The sequence below is a fragment of the Fundulus heteroclitus genome, chromosome 7 (genome assembly GCF_011125445.2).
Source record: "Fundulus heteroclitus isolate FHET01 chromosome 7, MU-UCD_Fhet_4.1, whole genome shotgun sequence".
NCBI classification, from domain to species: Eukaryota; Metazoa; Chordata; class Actinopteri; order Cyprinodontiformes; family Fundulidae; genus Fundulus; species Fundulus heteroclitus.
In genome coordinates, this window is record NC_046367.1 from 24,343,407 (window position 1) to 24,359,087 (window position 15,681).

General features: G+C 37.8%; 1 protein-coding gene across 2 annotated transcripts in view; it reads left to right on the top strand.

The window, feature by feature from the left end:
* The window catches only part of gpc6b (glypican 6b), a 137,984-nt gene that overhangs the window by 75,585 nt on the left and 46,718 nt on the right, over window positions 1–15,681 (top strand). The gene's annotated exons all lie outside the window — the stretch shown is intronic.

Genomic DNA, 15,681 nt, shown 5'->3' on the forward strand with positions numbered 1-15,681 from the left:
GGGGGTCCCTTCGGGCATCTGGGGTTCTGGTTCCCCTGGCGTCTGCCTTGGTGCCCAGGGGGGCGGGTCTTTGGCTCCTCACAACCTCTATTGAGCATTGTTCTTATTAATAAACCTTACATACACAAGTGCACTCTCACAAACACCTACAGGTGCTTGGATTCAGGTGCTTACAGATTCACTTCTATACAGAAAACCCCTAATTTTACCTTTAGCTGTCACTTCATACATGTCATATTAATTAATACTTTATATTCTTCAGAGATGGTGTCAAGCCGTTGGTTGTGTGTACCTGTAATACTTTATCATTTGGTTTTGCTGTTCTTTTTATATCTCTCTTCGCAGGTGAAGGAGCAGACTCGGAGGATGTTGTATTGATCTGTCCTTTTCATCTCCTCTGTTGTAGTCACCTTTTCTCCCTTTTATATTGTGTTATTATATTTTTTAGATAGGCCTGTTTCATTGCCTATTAGAAACAAAATGTCTTGTGTAAATAAAAATAATTTTAAATCTAACTCTGGAGTAATTATGGCTTTAACTATTAGGTATTGACACAAAGTGTGTATGCTCAAAACTGCTAGTAAACTCTTCTATGATTAAGATTTTAAAGGCAAGCCTTTGAACAGCTTTCAAGTCATACTGTGATGTTGATTTTGTTACATTATATTGTTCTGAATAAATCCAGCCTGAATAACTAATTAAATGCACTCTGCTTAGTAGCCAGTCACTAATCCATTTGTTCCCACAGGAGGATATAATCCTTGCTGACTTCATCCTAAAACTTGCTTAGTGCATTAAATATTGATGTAAAGTTTCAAACTGTAGTGCAAGTTCTCAAACTGAATTTGTGAATTATACACACTCTTATTTAGAATGAGCATACATTACAAAAAGCAGGCCATATGCGCTTTGATGCAATTAAAATGGGATTAGATTCTTATTAGAGGAATTAGGTGATGATGCATGGAGTATATTATGAGCAGCTGTCAGTCTGTTCACCGTACCTGGATGTAATGAGGATTCACGTGTTGATGTACAGCCAAGTCCTCCGGGATGTGAGGATCACCATCCGGTCCGTGGATCTCCTTTAAAATCATCCCTTTGACAACATGCTCCTGTTTCTCTTTTAATGGTTCAAATCCTGTGTTGTGTCTCTTGAATAATTCAGCAAAGCAGGCTGTTTTTAACCATTGTTTGTGTTATTTGCCTCCCTATCTCCACCTGTATGGTCTTCTACCGCTCAGGTTTGTTTGCATATCAATCACAAGGATTGCTGAAAAATATTGTCTCCTGCAGCTCAGACTTCAGGTGTCATCATCATTCTTTTCTGTTGACAAGTTTCTGATTCATGTGATGAAACCTTTTTGTTTTTTTTTCCTCTAGCATGCTTAGAGTCATTTGAAAGTCCGTGAAGTGAACTGGTTGACTCTGCCAGCCTTTAATATGCTTGTGTATTTTTTTTTTTCCTGTCGTGTTGTACTGTTGTTTACAGGCTTTTATTATTCCCTTCTGAGAGGCATGTCACCACTGGTAGCTATGTGCATCGATTCTATCTGCTCGTTTCTTCTTAATTAGCTGATTTGTTTCACTTGGTAACTGGAGCCAGCCGCAGCCTGTTTATTTAATTTCAAGACAGCAAAACCTTTCATTTGTGGTAACTAATCCTCATGAATAAAGTATTGACCTAAGAAAAAAAAAAAGATTGCCTAACTCACTGTGACTGGTCAGTCAATGGCCAAAACTCAGACCACACAAATATCACCTGCTCACAAGGATGCCGGAGGGGGTTGAATTTTCCGCTGTAAGTAAAATAAATAAAATTCCTTTAAACTGCTTCTTCTCCACCATAATGATGGAAATCTCTTTTACACCGGCAGAGTTGTTGGAAAATCAGCAAAGAGAGAATATAAGATCAGACTGTCGTCTGAAGCCACAAGAAATAGGAGACTGTTGCAGTCTCCCCCTTTCTGTGTATGGTATAAAACCATGCACATCCCCCCTCCCAAACCCCCTCACCTCTCGCAAAAGGTGAACTCTTAAGGAGAAGTTTCTACAAAGGAGGGACGAAGTGACCATGAGAGCAGTCAACATGTGACTGGTCTCGGAACCCCTTGTTCCAATGCATTTTTTGGTTTGGACAAGCTGTTGGGTAAACATTTGGAAAACATGACAAATCCTGATTTCCAACCTTTGGTGTGGCTTCCTTTAGATATTTAACCTATTTATTAACTCCCGGTAACTCTATATATTGCTTGCTACATAGAAGGCCCACCTATTGACAAGTGCAAATTCCGGTGATTTATTTTTGGACAACTCTGGCACATTAGCCCTAAAATTAGTCATGACCGAGGCAGAGTTAGATTTAAACTTATTTTCATTTATAGATCATAGCCACAACTTTCTCATCAAAACAAGGCATTTTTCAAAAATGATACAGCCACAGAACATCTAGTGTGGTGCAGAATAAAACTATACATTTTAATGACAAATGAATATATAGTATATAAAGAATTGTTTTATAAATTTAGATGGGTCCAAAGATATATCAATATTTACTTGTGGTTACCATGCCTGGAAAGGATTTGGCACCAATAGGAATAGTAGGATGTAGTCACATGAGCTGGAGCTCAGGCGTTGCCAGATTGCAGTAGCTCTGTGATAGCGTTAAGAAATGGCTTCATCTCGGTCTTACATTTCTCTGATTCAAACGCACCAAAAAAGAAGCAAAACGAAGGTGAACATAATCAGTTTGCCTATATCACAATAAATCATTATTATTTTCACACATTTTTTAAATAACAATAAATTATATAGTAGTAGCCCATCTCTGGAACAGTGTGAATTTGACGTTTTTTACCCAACGCCAAGACACTGTACAAAACAGGGCAAGTCAAAAGCTACAGACATACTTCAAAGATTTGAAAGGACTTTATATCCCACAAGATACGTTACTTCTTTTCATTTGCCCCCTTATTCTAACAAAAAATGACTGTACATTAATTTGATTTGAGAAATTTACCCCCTTTGCTGATTTCGCAGCTATTGAAATGCCAACCACATATTAAAACACGTGGCTGACTTTACCTGCCGGTGAAAAATACGGCCCTCTGATCATAGCTTTGATTGCATAACCCGCCATCAAATGTAAGATTCATTTTCCATGCTACTTTTTTGTGGAGGTCATCTAGTATATGCTTGCTAATACAGAATACAAGGTCAGTCCACACACGCATCTATATAGGCAATCTAAAATGCAAGCAAGGCGATGTCTGCTTCGTGTGGTAGATATCAAAGAAGTTTAAATTATGAATACACAAAATATTTACCCGTTACAACCACAGAAGAACATAGAAGACAGTATAGGTACGTATTTACAGGAGAAGTTTAATATTCATCCTTTGTTTTTAATTGATTGCTTCTATATTCTAACGTATGTTGCAATTTATGCACTATGTTGATATGTAACACATAAATATGTAGATAAATGTTACTACAGATTTACTGTAATTCTCACTTGCCCTTTTATATTTGCAAACAGTTGAATGTTTTTAGTAATCATTAAGCATTTCTAAATGTGATCTTTTTGAGCCGTTCCAAATGAAATGTTTAAGGGCTTAGCTGTGATTCAACATCTCCAACAAAAAAAAAAAAAAAACATCTGTAAAAACATGCCTGTCAGTGACTGAACCTCTATGAAATCTTGCACCCAATTACTGCCATGATCTGATCCTGAACAGCTCATTAGTGCTCCATGATGCCTCATTGGATTCGCTATGAAGCACATTTCTGAATTTTTTTTTTTTCTGATTTTTTTTTCTGATTTTTTTTTTTTTTTTTTTTTTTTTTAGAGATATGGTTTCTTTGCCTCACTGTACATACGGAAGTATTTACACATGTCTACTGCCGTTCCTAAACAAATTCTTGGTGACAGCCCTGTACCTTAGGCTAGGTTCAAACTGCAGGGAAATGCGACCCAAATCCAATCTTTTTGCCGACATGTGACTCACATCTGTCTTTTTCATGGCAGTGTGAACAGCCCAATTCCAATCTTTTCACCCAAAAATAAAATCCTATTTGTGCCACTTCCATATGTGGTACTAATTCGGAAACGTATGGCAGTCTGAACGGTCATGTCGCATTTCATCCGTCTTTCACGTCACTCTCCTGGCTCCAACTACACATCCAATCACAGTGGTAGAAGTTAGCGCTCCATAAAAAGGCCGTTGTTAGTAGCTGTGCTGCTTTCTTCTTACCTTCTTTTGTCTTGCTATGATGTGGTCTTAGTATTGTCAGCTTCCATTGCTCGACAGCTTTCTAATAAAAACAAGAAGAGACACTGACGGGTGTCCATTTTTTATTTATTATTTTTGGAGGGTTCTAGAAATTACATTCACCATTACTTCTGCAAACAGTGCACCGCTGTGAGATGTCTCCTCCTATTATCTGTGCACGCGGGTCACTGTGCAGTCTTGAACCATTCAGACAGATTTAACATTAGTTTGAAAAACCACCTAAAAATAATTGGATTTCAGCAAAAAAATCGGAATTGAGTATCAGTGAGTATCAATGACTTGCGTGTCAGTGTGAACATAGCTTTATTTGAATCTTCTCTAGGACCTGCTTGGGTGCGCTTAAGCTTTCTTTACTGCACTTGAACCTATGATTAGGTAAATTTAGGTTGATTTTGTTACAATCTTAGTAGCAGCATTAACCCTGCCTGCGAAGATATTCAATGCTTTATCGCTAATTTCATCAGCTCAGCTCCTCAAATTCAGTCAGAATGAGAGTTGCCCTGTTTTTATTAATGCTTTTCCCTAAATGGGAAGCATAAGGTCATTGATATAATGAATCAGTAAATGGCAGGGCTAAAATATTGTGCAAATTAGGTTGTTGGGGTTAAGTTTACTTCCATGAACTTTCATTACCCATACAAGTGGTTGTATTTCTTCTGAATACTGATGATTACACCATAAAACATTATCTATGTTGCTCTTTTTTTCCTTTAAGACATCTATAGGTTGCTTATTTGAACAGTGTTACCTCTTGGCACAACAGCAACCTTTTTGTTTTTTTTTTGTTTTTTACAATGGATGCAATTTTAACTTCAAGGCTTCAATTACGCTGGACTGGTCAGCTCACCGAGACATGAGCAGCATTAATCACGCAGGGATGGAGTCCCGGGATAGATTTGAATATGTATTTGTCAAACAGAAGTGCTGACATTTTAGTCTGAATCATGTTTTCCAACCACATCTATATAAAACAACTACTCATACACTTGTACTGCTGTAATTCCCCTGTCATTTGTGAGGCCGGTTAGCTCACTGATATATGAGGTAGCGCTTAGAATACAGAGTTTATAAGGTCTGACCCTCTTTTATTAGTTTCTCCAGTCTCAGCCAACCGTGTATGTTACACATCTGAAACTTGCCTTTTTTGACTTCTCACAAAGCCTTGATATGCTGACTATAATTAATGCTGTTTCAGTCTAAATGTCTATTTAGAGCTAATAAAGGTGATAGAATATAATTAACCCAAAACCCCTTAAGTGGATTTGCATCATTAGAATTTGCTCTCCCAATGCATGGGTGTAGGGGAATTGACAGGATGAGAGTATTTACTTTTGTAGGTATTTCAGTTTGTAGGAAACATGTGAATGAATCAGTGCAGGCATCTGACAGATCAGGATACCAATGTTGCAGTTACAAAGTTAGGACTACAGATAAGCAATTAGTAGACATACTTTGAAGCGGTGTGTTGGTGTTGGTAATGGTATTGATAGTAGAAGCAGTAGTAGTTGCAGTTCTAGTTGGAGTATTTGTGGAGGTTGTAGTTGTTAGATGTAGTAGTTGTTTTCATTGTAGTAGTACTAGTCACATTAGCAGAAGTTTTAGTAGTAGGAGTTGCGGGAGTAATAGTAGTGGTCACAGTGGGGGTAGTAGAGAAGTTATTAGTATTAGTAGTAGTCTTAGACCTAGTCGGAGTTGTGGCACAAGTTTCAGTAATAGCACTTGTAGTAGTACCAGTCACAGTAGTAGCAGTCATAATAGTGCTAATATGAGTAATAGCCTTGTTATTCACAGTAATAGAATTAGTAGTAGTAGTAGTTGTAGTAGTAGTAGTAGTAGTAGTATGTAGTAGTAGCAATAGGAGAGTAATAGGAGAGAGAGCGCTCAGAGTCGTGACATATTCTTACCTGTCATGGAAAATGTTTTTGCATTTTGTAAATGGACCCAGTTGCTGAAGATGGCTGCACTAAAACCTCCCACAGACTCGGAAGCACTGAGCATTTATGAGCCATGAATACGTCGGTGGAGTCTGTTCTGGTGGGGGAACATGGGCCGTTCAATAAAGAGAAATGCTTAAATGACCAAGTAGTCCCCAACAAAATTTGTATTGCTTGCGTCGGGAGTGCGGGATTCAATGGGGAAAATGCGTCGCTTTTCTGTTGTGTTACAACTGAAAAAGGATGTATTTGTTTATTTCACGTTTCTTATTATTTCATATACCTAGAACATTTGCCTGATACAAATATGAGGATGATCATGTGTGTTTAAACTCGAATATTATAAGCATTAACACTCAATGCAGCACCTTCTCAACAAGTAAACGGCTCTATGGTTATTTTCAGATGTCCTACAAACACACACCATTTGCATTGATTGTCGCAAAAAGTCTGTATGTTGGAAACAAAAATCCACATTCCTTAGTCCATTCCTAAAAACAGATGGCTGTTATGATTTATGAAGGGTATAATGTGATATTATCTGCCCCTCGAACACTGTTATTTACTCTGATATTAACTCGCAAAAGATATGATTTGACCATTTTATTTCTAAGCTCTTACAGGTATTTTTAAATAATAATAGATCACCTGTTTACTACGTCTCATATCTAAATTTTTAAATAAAGCCATATCTTAAATATTACAACGTCGATCGATATGGAACGATGCTGATTGATGTATTGTTACACCCCTAAGTAGTAGTAGTAATTGTAGTTGTTGCAGTCACATTTGCAGTACTCTTTCCATTGGAGGCAGAAGTACTGAAGTGATAGCAGGTGTTGTAGTAGTAGTAAATATAGTAGTAGTAGTAGTAGTAGTAGTAGTAGTAGTAGTAATACAATAGCATTATTAGTAGTGTTACGTGTTGTATTTGGGGTCTGTGGATGTGTGTGTATGTTTGAAGATTTATTTGTTTTTCTCATTGTGACTTGTCAACAGCATGGATTTTTTCGGCTCTCCCTGCCTGTTTTAAAGCACTATTAGTTAGTCGAGTGAACTACAGATGAGCAATGCTTTGCAGAATCAAAATTACATTGGAGGCAATTTGTCATCCTGTTAAAGTCATTGCAGCCAAAGAGCCATAAATGGCTCTCTTCACTTTCCTTATTTGTCCTTGTCTACCGGAGGTTACCGCTGGCTGACATAGGCTGAATTTAAGTGGACATCAATCTCGATAAAGAGGCAGGGCCCAGAGTAATATTACCTTTTTCATTTTTTATATATATTTTTTGCAGTCCTCTAGCAAAACAGAGCAAATAAGGTTGTTTCATATCATGAACTTAAACATTAATGTTTAAACCTAACCATTTATCCTACTGTAGTTTAATGTCATGGTGACTCTTAGTTTCCATATTTCGATCCATTAAGTCCAATTTGTTTCTCAAACCTTCAGCTCAAAATAGAACAAGAAGCGTCTAATTGCGTGGGCTGTGCGGTGTTGATAACAACATTTCCTCTGGCTGGCTAGTGGCCTATCTCAGTAAACTGATGCAGTGAAAATTTGTCTCAGCATGTCACCGGTGCCACAGTGGACTGGACTTCATGTACTCCTCATAAATGAGAGTCATTAATTTTCCATGTAGGTAGTTTTTCAAATGCAACACAGGGGCGCCTCTCCCACGGGAACAAGCCAACCCAATCAACTCTGATTCTTAGTCTCCTGCTTTTCTCTTTCTCTGCCTCTTCTTTTCTTTGTAACGTCTGTATCTGCTTTTCGTCAGCTGAGTATGAAGACAGAGTTTCAACTATCACTTAAGGTACAGACACGGTATGTCGCCAGTGCTTAGAAGAAATGCCAGAACCTCCAATAACAAGGCTCTTTCTTTCTCTTATTAGAAAATACCAGTTACAAAAAAATAGGTCTTTCTTTGCTTGCTAGGTTCAGTGGGTTATGATTAGTGTAAAGAAAATGCTAGAAATCAATAAGAAATTCAAGTTATTTTAATCATCAAGCGAAGCTCTGAAACTAAATTTAAGTGTCAAAAATATTAGCTTTGCAAATGAAACATCACAGCTGACTTGGCCATGGGGGCGTACAAGATTGTCTCGGGATGACCACCTTCCCTCAAAATACCACAATTTATACACTGTCACTGTGTTAACACACATTTTCAAAACCTATTTAACGTAATCTAATTGCTTTTACTTAAAACAGAAAAGCAATGATTATGCCCGCTGCTAAAATGAGGTATTGATTGTTACACTTCATAATACAATCATCAGAATCAAAATGTTATCTATGGTTTTGGTACAATGCCATGAATGAATACAGAACACAAATACTTTTATTTTATTTTGATTAAAGTCTAAGTGATTTGCAAGTGCTTAGAGGTGCAGGATATTATACCATTTATATTCTGCTCTTTTTAGTGCAACGTTCTTGTGCTTTATTTCTTCCCTGGATTCACAAAACAGTTAGCATAAATAGGTTTAAGGAGCAAACATGCCAAGGAAGTCCAGTAGATGGGTGCAACTAAAATTTATTTTTGTGTCAATTCTCACGCTAGCCTTTCTTCAGCTAAAAACTTGGCAGGTGATCGGTAACATGGAGAGAACTATATTCCTTTTTTAAAATCAGTTTAATTATCAGAGAAGAGACCCTCCTCAAAACCTAAAAAAATAACATAGAGGAATCATGTCAGAATGGTGTTTCGAAATTAATAAATTGTATTTAATGTGCTACTGCATTTTTCAAAGACAGTAGAAAGACACATTTATTGAATCGATTCGTTCCAATATAAAAAAAAACATTGATGGGAGTTAAAAACATAACAAGTTGTAATATTACAAAATTGCTACACACATACACTGTGCAAACCTGTAATTGTATCAGAAACAAGAACACTTGTGCACAATCATATTCTGATCATTTCACTCATTGAAAGTAAAAATGTGTCTTTGAATTGTATGACGGGATGCTGGCTGTACGCTCCCCCGCTACCTCTTACTCCCACTCTACCCCGCCTCCCATTGGTCCCTCGTCTCACCCTCAGCGCAGCAAGCAAGCCAGAGATTCCACATCTCCCCATCTTGCACGGTGTGTAAAGACAGCGAAGGAGGTTGCTTTTTTCCCTTTTTCTTCTCAAGCTGCAAAATTACCTGCGGATTCTAGCAGATGGTATTTTTTCACTGCAAACAGTGTAACAAAAACATCCATTTGCTCTGATTGTACTTTACATAAATATGCACAAATTTAGGTGGACCTTCCACTAACTGAGTAGTGCCTCATTTAAATGTCTATGTTTTTGCTCAGTCTGCGCAGCTTTAGCGCCCGCAAAACAGCTTTTTACATTTGCCAGTGGGGGTGTAACCTGGCCTTTGTCTAATTAGTCAGGTTATCTGCTTCAGCAGAGCTGACAGTCTCAACAGACATGTTGCTCGTAGCTTGCTAACTATAGTCTCAAAGCATCCTTAACTTAATAAGAGAGTGGTATTACTGTATAAGTCCTTTTTTTCCCAAAACCTTGGTGGATCTTGATATAGTTCCGCATAATTACTACAAAATTGTATTTGATATATTCCAGAATATATTTTATTTGATTGTTCTTTCAATTGAGGTAGTATCCATTATTTCTGAAAATTGCTCTGGTCCAATTAAGGAGCTGTGCAAGGCATGCATTTAGGACTGACGTAATTGGCACATTAAGATCCTTGAAAGTATCACAAGCTGTTTGCAAATCATAGAGTAAACAAACAGAGGAGCTCTTCAAAGGCTCAGAATTCGACATAATTGGGAAAAAAATGGAGCCAGAGCTGAGTGTTTTTTTTTTTTTCAACCCTTTTTATCTGACATTAGTGTTCCTGGAAACATGAAAGTTGAACAGGTTTTTCTATTTCGTTGTTTGTTTGCTTGATTGTTTGTTTTCTGTTCGGATTTGCTTTCTTATTTGCCTTATCTTGTTTTTTTTTTCCTTCTAATTAAGATGCATTAAGATCCTATCTTTTTGTGTGTAAGGGAAGAGGGATTAAAGCAGCAAGCTTTTAATGGAACTAACCTCCTTTTCTTGGTTTGTGCGCAGAATAAATAAACAGCCAAGGAAGTCAGAAGCATCATGTTAGAAGTCATTGTTTCCATAGTGTCCAAATGACAGGATGACCTTGTTTAGTTACAAGGTAATTTTTAGTCATTATGACAGCCTGCTGGTGAGGTCCTGTCCTGGGAGGTCTGTGGACAGAGAAACATGTCTCTGCCTCCAGATCTGGAAATTGCTCTGCAGGGAGTTGGTGGTTTGGTGATGTCTTGTTCCCTTGGCATGCCTTTCAGACTCAGACCTTTCCATTATAGGGAACGTTTCACATTAATACCTGAAACATTTGGGTGTTGTTGTTCCATGCCTTCAGACTGCCTCAGTAGGGAATGAGTTTGTAGAAAAAAAACAACACCATCAAGAGCACTTTATTACTATTATGTGTCACTCAGCTAACCTTGAGAAAAATCCAGCTAATTTGAAAACTGCTCTATTCACATTTCTTCAGCATTTTGAATCCAAAATGCTTTTTTTTTTTAAAGCTGTTGCCTATGATGCATGAATGAAACAGAGGAAGTAATGAAAAGATGCTTGTGTTATTACAAGCCTTTCTGGCTCATATCCATAAAATGAGGAAACAAACTTTTTCGTTCCTGCAGCAGATGTGCTGCGCTTTCAAATTTTTTTATTAAATCAACAATTCATCAGCACTTTTTTTTGCCGTTTGTTGACTCGATCGAGTGGATCTGCATAAAAATTCAATTTGCATCAGACAACATTCATGATTCAAAAGTCATTTTGTAATAAGTGTGTGTGTGTCTTTGTGTGTGTGTGTTCAGGGGGAGGGGGAGTAAGAGAATAAGTAATATTTTGGATCTTTCTCATATTGGCTGAAAGAGCTTTTATTTGAAATAGTCTCCAGCTGTATGAACACACAAGCATCAAGGCTGGTCAAACAAACAAATTGTTCCATTTTAGACCATTCAACCAGATGACTGTTGGCTTGAAGAAGGGGGAGTTAAAAAAAAAAAAACTTTGTTGAAACAAATACAATTAAAATTGACTTTCTGTTCGCTTACATGCAAAGTACTATTTGCGGTACAAAACTGAGGCAACACCCTGAACACAGCATCTCCATGGTGAAACACGGTACTGGCAGCATCGTGCTACAGGAATATTTTTTTCTTTCAAAACTTTCCTCCCCTTTCCCTGCTGTCCCTGAGTTGACAAGCCAGGCTAGATAAAGGAAAGTCCTGAAAGAAAAGTAGTTAGAGGTGTAAATGTTTTCAACCTTGTCTGAAGAAAACTACAAATCTCAAACTTCATTTGATGCTAATGTAAGTTTTAGTACCTTGAGCAATACCTAACACAGTAATGATGGGTTTTTTTTGCCGTCCATTAATAGGGCTAATAGAGCTTACACTAATAACTAATTATGGCAGGCAAAGCACTGAACTATTTAAAGAATTTCAACAAGCAGTGGATTCTTCTCTGTGGAAGCAGCCTTTTTTCTAATGTTTTTGTTTCAGTGTAAGCCAGTGAAGCCCAACACATCTGCTGCTTAAGAACCCACCAGAGGCTTGGGAAGACAGAAGCAGTAGGGGGGAAAAAAAGCAAATTAACAAGTTTTATAACCTTTGTACTGCTTGAAAAGCACTTTTCAGATCAGTCAGCACAGATTCACATAAACTAAATGCAACTAATTATGTAAGGGTGGCAGAAATAAGGAGAAAGGAAATTTACATTACTGAGAGGAGATATAACATAATGGCATCGTCTTTGGGGACACATGTGGAACCGCTTTCCTCATCTTTTTCTGGATTTGTCTTTTTTTTATTCTTTAGTTTTGATAGTAGTGCAACCTCACAACAGCACTTAAATATCATAAGGCAAAATATGCTATTGAATAGCAACATCAGTTTGCTTTCATTATTACTGGGACTTTTATTTAGTGATTGAGATGTGGTATGGTGCACCTGATCGTTGTATTCAAGAAAAATATTATCCCAAGTGAGACTAATAAAGATACTTAACTTTGACTTTGAGGCTATTATGTGATAGATATACACAAAAAAGCACACAATTGTGATGTAGAATAGAATAAATAAAAATATAAAAACTGTGGTGTGCATTTATATTTAGCCCCTTTAATGCCCCTAAATAAAATCCAGGGCATTCAGTTGCCGCCGGAAGTCCTCTCATTAGGCAATAAGAAACTATCCAGCTGTGCGTAGTTTTATTTTACCAAAATATATTATACTTATTTATTCAGGTCAAGTCTCACTGAGATTAGTAATCTCTTTTGCAAGACAGACCTGGCAAGACAGCAGCATTGACAATAAAACAACAATAGAAATATAAAATACATTCATACATAGATAACATAAAACTGGCATCCCGACAAATCTGGTAGCACAAAATGTAGGGTTTCTACTCAAAGCCGAAAAAAAGTTAAAGCAGCACAGTGTAGGTTTTGACCCAATTATTACCTTAATTTAAAATATATAAAATAATTTTTCAGGTTAAAATCCAACACTTTGAGTGTATCGATGCTCTGTGTGGGCTGCCTTTCTCAATACACACCTATCTAACTTGGGAGGGTTGGCTCCGTTGTTGAATGGGTAATGTGCCGCTTTACGGTAGTCTGAGCTTCCCTTAAGCACGAGAGCTAACCTTACATGGTTCTACTTTTCTCATCCTTGAGTCAAAGTTAATCATGGCTGAGAGAAACATAAAGAGGAAAACTATGCATGTGAGGGCATTAGGGTGGGAACGTGTGAATGTGGCTATGTACCTGGTATTCTGTTTTCTTTTTGTCAGGTTGGGTTTGGACTGCCGCCTCTCCTGGGACATCTCAGGTCTCCACTGTGCCTCGGGTATCTGGGCCCATGGCAGGATCCGCTCCGGCATAGCTGGCCGCCGGCAGAGCCCGCGGGCTCATCGCCACAGCTCCCAGGGGCTTTGGCACAGTGGCTGTTGGGAGGTTTCCTGGGGCTCCTCTCTGCTCTTCCCTGGTATAGGGGAGGCATATTTCCCTGTGTTGGTCCCTCTTGGGAACATTTGCTCTGGGGGTCCCTTTGGGCATCTGGGGTCTGCCTCAGTGCTCAGGGGTGGGTGTTTGGCTCCTCATAACCACTATTGGATATGGATAAACCTTACATAAACAAGTGCATTCTCACAAACACCTACAGGTGCTTGGATTCTGGTACTTGCAGATTCACTTCTATACAGAAAACCCCTATTATCATCTTTTGCTGTCACTTTATACATTACGTATTAAATAATACTTTATATTCTTCAGTGATGGTATCAGGGCATTGGTTGTTTGTACCTGTGATATTTTATCGGTTGGTTTTGCTTGGTTCTTTATATATCTCTCTTTGCAGGTGTAGAACCAGACTCAGAGGATGTTATATGTTGCTCTCTCCATTTCCTCTTCTTTTTTCACCTTTTCTCCCTTTTAGCATTTTGCCTCATCTGTTTCTCCTTTTTCTTTCCTCGTCTACCTTCCCATTTCTGTGTCCATTGAACATGAAATAGTCCTAGCATGAAATCTAATAAAGCTTTTTGCATAAATAAATCAAGTGGAGCCCTATGACGAAAGCAGTAAGGCTCCATATATGAAGGTAAAATCTGTTGGGCTCTATTTGGCATTAAGACAACAATTCTTAATGCTACACTGCTAGACTAGACACAAAAAAAGAAAAGAATGTCTGAGGAGGCCAAAAAGAGAAAGCAAGACAGAGATCGTTCCAGAAGAAAAACAAGAGTGAATCTTTTGTTCTTTGTTATTTGATGAACGAACAATCAGTATGCAAGACCAATTCTCTTTTTGCGTTTCTTTTCTTAGATCGGGAACATATCTTTATGCCTGTTGTATACAAATTATTTCTGAGTCTATATGTTTCTGTTTGGTAGGAGCTAAACGCTTATCTACCGGGCTAAAAAATTCTGTTTGGCTACAAAACAGATATGACACTTACCTTATTAAACATATTTTTGGTTCCTCGGATTTAGGATTTAATCTAGATGCTGAATGTGGCCTTGTCTTTACAAGTAACTCAATAACATCTCCGTCTGCTGGTCCAAAGTGGTGAATTCACCAATACTCACCAGCTCTGTCAGCTTTGAGTATGTAATGAATTTATTTAAGGCAAAGGGGAGCCACATACAATATAAAAGCTCTCTTGCCCAATTCAGTTCCAACTATGGAATCATTTAGGTGATAAAAGGCCTGAGAGCACAGTCAATGAAGATTGTGGAGCCTTGTCATAAAAAAAAAGAGGGAAGCCGTCCCCGTATTTGTACACAAAAAGTTGCCAGTGTGAATGTCTACGGATGATACAGACAGGAAAGGACGACCAGCAGCGACATACAAGAGACAATGGTGGGCACAACCAATGATGAAACACAATTCGGTGTTGTATATTGAGTTTATATTTCTTTAGATGCTGCTATGATGATTTCATATACAAGTCACTATAGTCCGGGAAAGGTAGAAAAGTTGCTGAAAGATAATCTCAGACTTGTTGAGATAAGCAAGACTTATTTCTTAAGAAATGTATGTGCTGTTTATGTGCTCCTTGTAAGTGAGTCTGTTATCAATGATAGTAACAAGGTACTTATAAGACTTAACAATTTTAACAATTTAAATTTATTTCCTGTGTATAGTTGTAAGTCTAGGAAGGGTTGTACCACCAAAAAACAACATGAACTTGGATTTCTCAGGAATCAGAACCTGTTTAAGTTGTGTCAGACTTGATCAGACTCTGTTAAAAACAGTCTGAAGCAATTCAAAAGCCTGTGACAGAATTAGACAAGCAGTAGATGACATCATCTGCATAAAAAGGATGTGTGCCATGTGGTAAATCCTGACAATGTTAACATAGGGTTAACAACCTTTCTATGAAGGCCTCAGAGGGTTAATGGAGAAGATTAGTGAACAAACAGCATCCTGATGATTAAGGAACATTTCAGAGATCAAGTTCTTGCATGTTCGAAGCACATTTATCTTGTATAAAAATAATTTCTCAAGCTTGGAACATCTTATTGAAGACCTGCTGAGACATTGAAATGTGTCTTTTAAAAGGCCTAGCAATGAGATTATTAATAAGGTACTCTGAAGGGGGCTGCAAAGACCAAAAGCTCAACCTGGGACTATCTGTCTGCAGGGCAAATATTAATCCGACAATTCACAAATCTATCTTGGGCAGTGACTAGATAAATACTATTGTTGACGGAAAGCCACAAGAAATCTGGTTATAGGTTTACCAAAAGCTTTGTAGCTGACACAAAAAACGTGGAAGAAGGTGATCTGTTCGTATGAGAGCAAAATTAAACTTTACATGCAAAACACTATGTACTGGAAAGCTAACACTGCTATTGGACCTTTAATGCACCATCCCCACTATGAAATATGGTGGTGAT